The sequence below is a fragment of the Ranitomeya variabilis genome, chromosome 1 (assembly GCF_051348905.1).
Source record: "Ranitomeya variabilis isolate aRanVar5 chromosome 1, aRanVar5.hap1, whole genome shotgun sequence".
In the NCBI taxonomy this organism is placed as follows: domain Eukaryota; kingdom Metazoa; phylum Chordata; class Amphibia; order Anura; family Dendrobatidae; genus Ranitomeya; species Ranitomeya variabilis.
Genome location: NC_135232.1, coordinates 476,476,973 through 476,484,187, shown reverse-complemented (window position 1 = coordinate 476,484,187; position 7,215 = coordinate 476,476,973). Strand labels below are relative to the sequence as shown.

At 48.5% G+C, this 7,215-nt stretch overlaps 1 long non-coding RNA gene across 1 annotated transcript; it reads left to right on the top strand.

Moving 5' to 3' along the window:
- Window positions 1–630: 630 nt before the first annotated feature.
- Window positions 631–1,482, top strand: LOC143792738 (uncharacterized). Its single transcript, XR_013219996.1, has 3 exons — window positions 631–957; window positions 1,041–1,093; window positions 1,219–1,482. It is a non-coding gene; the product is annotated as an uncharacterized LOC143792738 (long non-coding RNA).
- Window positions 1,483–7,215: the final 5,733 nt, after the last annotated feature.

Genomic DNA, 7,215 nt, shown 5'->3' with positions numbered 1-7,215 from the left:
TAGCCTTAGACGCTTCTCTGAAGGGGGGCCTGTGCCAGTCACCTGACAGTTGTGGGCTTTAATTTTCTCTTATTTTGCCAAATTTTCAAAAGAGTAAGGGATGGTCTTAAAAAATAAAATTGAAAACCCCCTATTACATTATTTAGTGATTCTCATTCGTGTCGGTGTTCCCCTCTGGTACCAAAAGTGATGTCGACCTGTGCATTATTTACATGACCGCTGCAGCCAATCACTGACCTCACAGTCATTTGCTGTACATAATAGTACGACCACTGCAGCCTGTGATTAGTGGGGGTCAAATGGTGAAGGCCCCTGCAATCATTATTATTTATCGTACATCTGGATACAGATCTACAGTACGTAGCAATTAAAGGGGTGTTCAGGGCTGTAGACATATTTCTGCACTCTATGTGACTTCAAACTACTGAATGCATGTAAAGAGTAAATGTAATGTAAATTGAATGTAAGTAAAGAGTAAACCAGATTTATTTATACTGATTTTACTATGGGGGGGGCGCCATTTTGCAGTTCGCCTCAGGCAGCATAGAGGCTAGGTTCACCCCTGGCCCCACCCACCCACCTCAGTCTTGGCTGCTGCGGGGGGAGGGGGTCTCGGGCGCAGGGCCGCCATCAGGGCATTACAGCCCTGACTACTGTATGGGGCAGAAATGGGTGCTGTACCTTTAAGCAGCAGGCCCAAGTGTATCACGGTCCTGACGCGGGTCATGTGACACGCTGCGCGCTCTTATGCAGGAGCACTGGAGCAGACTGGAGGTGTGAGAGCCCTCAGGATTACTCCGCAGGTGACGGCACAGACAGTAAGGAGTTAACTGCTGTCAGCCCGAGGATTTCCTGTCTCCTCGGTAACAAGGAACCTTTCTGTGTCATCTGCGGGGGAAGTGTTTCAGTGCTGCACTTCTTGTGCTCTGCCAGTACTGTCCCCCATGTGGTGAGAAGGTGACTGGGGGGTTTGTACAGGGAGCATCAGGGGGGTCTGGGGATATTGGGGGTCTCACCTCTGTGCTTGTCTGCCCCCTCAGATGTTGCCTGTCAGAGGGGGGACCCTGCTAAGGTCCATGGCTGCTGTCTGCAGGTAAGAGCCCTTCTGTCCTGTCTCAGCTGCTGTGGCACTATAAGTCTCAGCATGCACATACAGGGGAGACACAGATTGTGGTGATTTACACGTTTCAAGCTGGAAGACATTTTGCTTTTTTGTAGAGAAGCAGGACGGACATGTTTGTGGGAGACGATACTGAAGTCGGCGGTGAGCAGGGAGAGGAGGCGGGCAGTGTGTGAGGACTCAGGAAGCTGCAGAGAGGAGTGAGGTGAGAGAGGAGACGGGAGTCTGCTGATGTGAGTGAGGAGAGGGGAGGCTGGTAAGGGGAGGAGATGAGAGGCTGGTAAGGAGAGATGAGAGGCTGGTGGGGGAGGCTGCTGAGGAGATGAGAGGCTGGAAAGGAGAGGAGATGAGAGGCTGGTGTGGGGAGGCTTCTGAGGGGAGGAGATGAGAGGCTGGAAAGGAGAGGAGATGAGAGGCTGGAAAGGAGAGGAGATGAGAGGCTGGAGAGGAGAGGAGATGAGAGGCTGGAGAGGAGATGAGAGGCTGGAAAGGAGAGGAGATGAGAGGCTGGAAAGGAGAGGAGATGAGAGGCTGGAAAGGAGAGGAGATGAGAGGCTGGAAAGGAGAGGAGAGGCTGGAAAGGAGAGGAGATGAGCGACTGGAGAGGAGATGAGAGGCTGGAAAGGAGATGAGATGAGAGGCTGGAGATGAGATGAGAGGCTGGAGAGGAGATGAGAGGCTGGAAAGGAGAGGAGATGAGAGGCTGGAGAGGAGAGGAGATGAGAGGCTGGAGAGGAGATGAGAGGCTGGAAAGGAGAGGAGATGAGAGGCTAGTGTTGGGAGGCTGCTAAGGAGAGGAGAGGCTGGTGAGGAGAGGCTGGTAAGGAGAGGAGATGAGAGGCTGGAGAGGAGATGAGAGGCTGGAAAGGAGAGGAGATGAGAGGCTGGAAAGGAGAGGAGATGAGAGGCTGGAAAGGAGAGGAGAGGCTGGAAAGGAGAGGAGATGAGAGGCTGGAAAGGAGAGGAGATGAGAGGCTGGAAAGGAGAGGAGATGAGAGGCTGGAGAGGAGAGGAGATGAGAGGCTGGAGAGGAGATGAGAGGCTGGAGAGGAGATGAGAGGCTGGAAAGGAGAGGAGATGAGAGGCTGGAAAGGAGAGGAGATGAGAGGCTGGAAAGGAGAGGAGATGAGAGGCTGGAAAGGAGAGGAGATGAGAGGCTGGAAAGGAGAGGAGATGAGAGGCTGGAGAGGAGATGAGATGAGAGGCTGGAAAGGAGAGGAGATGAGAGGCTGGAAAGGAGAGGAGATGAGAGGCTGGAAAGGAGAGGAGATGAGAGGCTGGAAAGGAGATGAGATGAGAGGCTGGAGATGAGATGAGAGGCTGGAGAGGAGATGAGAGGCTGGAAAGGAGAGGAGATGAGAGGCTGGAGAGGAGAGGAGATGAGAGGCTGGAGAGGAGAGGAGATGAGAGGCTGGAGAGGAGATGAGAGGCTGGAAAGGAGAGGAGATGAGAGGCTGGTGTTGGGAGGCTGCTAAGGAGAGGAGAGGCTGGTGAGGAGAGGCTGGTAAGGAGAGGAGATGAGAGGCTGGAGAGGAGATGAGAGGCTGGAAAGGAGAGGAGATGAGAGGCTGGAAAGGAGAGGAGATGAGAGGCTGGAAAGGAGAGGAGAGGCTGGAAAGGAGAGGAGATGAGAGGCTGGAAAGGAGAGGAGATGAGAGGCTGGAAAGGAGAGGAGATGAGAGGCTGGTGTTGGGAGGCTGCTAAGGAGAGGAGAGGCTGGTGAGGAGAGGCTGGTAAGGAGAGGAGATGAGAGGCTGGAAAGGAGAGGAGATGAGAGGCTGGTGTGGGGAGGCTGCTGAGGAGAGGGGATGAGAGGCTGGTGAGGGGAGGCTGCTGAGGGGAGGAGATGAGAGGCTGGTGAGGGGAGGCTGCTGAGGAGAGGGGATGAGAGGCTGGAGAGGGGAGGCTGCTGAGGAGATGAGAGGCTGGTCTCATGCTGTATATGGGGAGGTTATGTGGGTCTCATGCTGTATATGGGGAGGCTGTGTGGGGCTCATGCTGTATATAAGGGGCTGTGGGGGGTTTAAAGATATATAGCGGGTGTCAGCATACTTAACTCTCAATATTAAGTGATACAATTAATACTAATTAATATTGAGTAGAATTATTTTCATGCTATTTCATGCACCACAACAGTCATGGTCTTTCATCTGGCCCCTCAGGGAAATAAATTGCCCACCCCTGATCTAGAGACATGGAGTGAGAAGCCCACAGACGACAGCAACAGATTAGTCCGTTCTCTCCCTAAATTACCCATCCAGCTCTTCACACTATTCTCTCTGAAACGTCCGAGCATTGCAGAGATAAACGTCCCTGTTTGCAGTCTGACTGATGCTGCCCGTGGTTTTGGTAGTATGAATCGACTGACAGGTTGCCCTTAAAAATCTGTCAGCCAAACCGTGCAACCGTGGCAGAATCAACTGACTATGTACTGTGTATGAGATCCACCAGATTCTCACATGACAACTAATGGAAAGGTTTGCTAAGGCTACTTTCACATCAGCGATTTTCTCCGTTCGCGGCAGACACTGCAGTTTTTCCCGCATCTGTCGCGTAACATATCACTTACGGGCCGGCAACTCTGCGTTCGGCCTCATTCATTCCCTATGGGACTTGAGGACATGTGCGGCACTTGAGGCGAGACAAAAAAAAAAACACTGCTAGCATCATTTTTTTTTCCTGTTGCTGCAAGTACCGCATTTGCCGGATCGCAGCAAAACCGCAAGTGCCGCAAGTCCCATAGGGAATGAATGAGGCCGAACACAGTGTTGCCATAAGTGATCCGTTACGGATGCGGAAAAACTGCCGGATCTGCCGCAAATGTCAAAAATCGCTGATGTGAAAGTAGCCTAAGTCACTGTCGATAGTGTCTGCATTAGTCATACTCGCCAATGGGGGAGGCAGCACGAAAAGTGCCTAGGGCAGCAGAAACTCTAAATACGGCCCTGTATATATATATATCTCTATTCATACATATAATTGCTTTGTATAGATATATAATCAATGTCAAAGTTCAGCAAATGGGTTCTATAGGAAACATGACTGGACTTAGCAAGAAAATATAATACAACACAAAAGCTGTAATGCCATATGTAGTAACAGCATTAAGTACGAGTGTTACATCCAGACAGAACCTTGGCTCATATATTAACCCCTTCACCCCCGGAGCTTTTTCCGTTTTTCCGTTTTCGTTTTTCGCTCCCCTCCTTCCCAGAGCCATAACTTTTTTATTTTTCTGTCAATTTGGCCATGTGAGGGCTTATTTTTTGCGGGACGAGTTGTACTTTTGAACGACATCATTGGTTTTACCATATCGTGTACTAGAAAACGGGAAAAAAATTCCAAGTGCAGTGAAATTGCAAAAAAAGTGCAATCCCACACTTGTTTTTTGCTTGCCTATTTTGCTAGGTTCACTAAATGCTAAAACTGACCTGCCATTATGATTCTCCAGGTCAGTACGAGTTCATAGACACCTAACATGACTAGGTTCTTTTTTACCTAAGTGGTGAAAAAAAATTCCAAACTTTGCAAAAAAATAAATAAATAAAATTGCGCCATTTTCCGATACCCGTAGCGTCTCCATTTTTCGTGATCTGGGGTCGGGTGAGGGCTTATTTTTTGCGTGCCGAGCTGGCATTTTTAATGATAGCATTTTGGTGCAGATACGTTCTTTTGATCGCCCGTTATTGCATTTTAATGCAATGTCGTGGCGACCAAAAAAACGTAAATCTGGCGTTTCGATTTTTTTTTTCATTACGCCGTTTAGCGATCAGGTTAATGCTTTTTTTTTATTGATAGATCGGGCGATTCTGAACGCGGCGATACCAAATATGTGTAGGTTGGGTTTTTTTTTTATTGATTTATTTTGATTGGGGCGAAAGGGGGGTGATTTAAACTTTTATATTTTTTTTATTTTTTTCACATTTTTTTTTACTTTTTTTTTTAACTTTTACCATGCTTCTATAGCCTCCATGGGAGGCTAGAAGCAGGCACAGCCCGATCGGCTCTGCTACATAACAGCGATCATCAGATCGCTGTTATGTAGCTAAAATGCAGGTGTGCTGTGAGCGCTGACCACAGGGGGGCGCTCACAGCCACCGGCGATCAGTAACCATAGAGGTCTCCAGGACCTCTATGGTTACAATGTACAAGCATCGCCGACCTCCGATCATGTGACGGGGGTCGGCGATGCGCTCATATCCGGCCGCACGGCCGGATGCGGTAGTTAAATGCCGCTGTCTGAGATTGACAGCGGCATTTAACTAGTTAATAGCGGCGGGTGATCGCGATTTCACCCGCCGCTATTGCGCGCACATGTCAGCTGTAAAAAACAGCTGACATGTCGCGACTTTGATGTGCGCTCACCGCCGGAGCGCACATCAAAGCGGGGGTCCCGACATGTGACGTACTATTCCGTCACATGTCGGGAAGGGGTTAAAAAGAGAGAGCCTGTTCAATTCAATCTTGTAGGCTACAGAAAAAATATGTCAAGGCAAATGTTCAGATAAATGTATGATTCAGCTTCACATTAACTGAACAGTTGCCCTTTTCCTCTCCAGCTGCATCTCAGGCATCCTGCCAAGCCAAAAGTAGTACAATGTCCAGCCGCACTAAAATAGCTTCAGCACAGAAGCAAGTAAAACACATCAAGTCAAAATTAATTTGCGTAATAGGCGCATCCAGAATTGTAATAACTAGGAAGACCCTAGCTTCCTGATTACTGATTACTTTACTATTGCAGGATAAATTCCCAAATATCCCTCCAATATAACAATATCTTCTGGTTCTGTCCTCCTAGGCAACATTTGGCCCAGTTTCCAGCTAGCATGTGTACAAGGATAATATTTCTGACATCGCATAATTGCAAATCAGATTCATAAAACTCAGTCTGTAATGTGGTATAAAGTTGCCAGGAGTGGTAGTCAAGTCTAGAGATGAGCGATTATTTTAATGCTCAGTTTGGATTATGATTGACGATTTTGCAATATTCGCTGATTTATTTGTCGATTAGCCGAACATAGCCGAATGCCATTCATGTCAATGGGAGGCAAAAGCAAAAGCACGCGCAACACCTTATAATGGCCCCAAATGCTGTCAAAGCACATAAAATGAGGGAGACACAAGGAAAATGGCCTCTATTCACCCACAATACTAATTGTAGCATGGCACTGCAGCAATCAGCCAGCCATGCCGTATCGGGGTCTGGGACAGCATGTACAGCTTTCAATTGAACATCAATGTAAGATGAGGTGGGTGAGGGATTGGGGTACGCCTCCTTTGCGGGAAGCCCTGATAACACATGCAATACCTCTACCTGCTTTCATGCTGAGCCACACTCAGGTGGCACAGATATCAGTTTTGTAGATTACCATTGTCAGAAAATTTAAGGATATTAACTTGGGTACTTGAATCTAAGAAAGTGGAGGCCTACTGCTACAGGCAACACGCTTGAAGGAGACCTAACCAGGAGTGTTCACATTTCCAAAAATTACTGTCAGACACCAAAAAAGTGGCATCAATTGCACCACAGTAGAACTAGTATAATAGGGATCGATAGGTCTTCCAGTACACCCAGTCAAACAGATGGACACCCAAACAGGAGTGCTCACATTTCCAAAAATTACTGGCAGACACTACAAAAGTTGCATCAATTTCACCCCAGGAGAAATATTTTAATAGGGACCGACAGGTCTTCCACTACACCCAATCTAGCAGATGGACACCCAACCAGGAGTGTTCACATTTCCAAAAATTATTGACAGACACCATCAATGTGGCATAAGTTTCAACACAGTAGAAATCTATATATATAAGAGGCATCGTGATTACTCGCTAATACCGCCCCCTGCACAGTAGCTCCGCCTCCCACCACATCACCACACACAATCCCGCCTCCCACTACATCACCACACACAATCCCGCCCCCACCTCATTACCGCACACAATCCCGCCCCCCACCACATCACCGCACACAATCCTGCCCCCCAACACATCACCGCACACAATCTCGCCCCCCAACCCATCACCGCACACAATCCCGCCCTACAACCCATCACTGCACACAATCCTGCCCCACAACACATCACCGCACACAA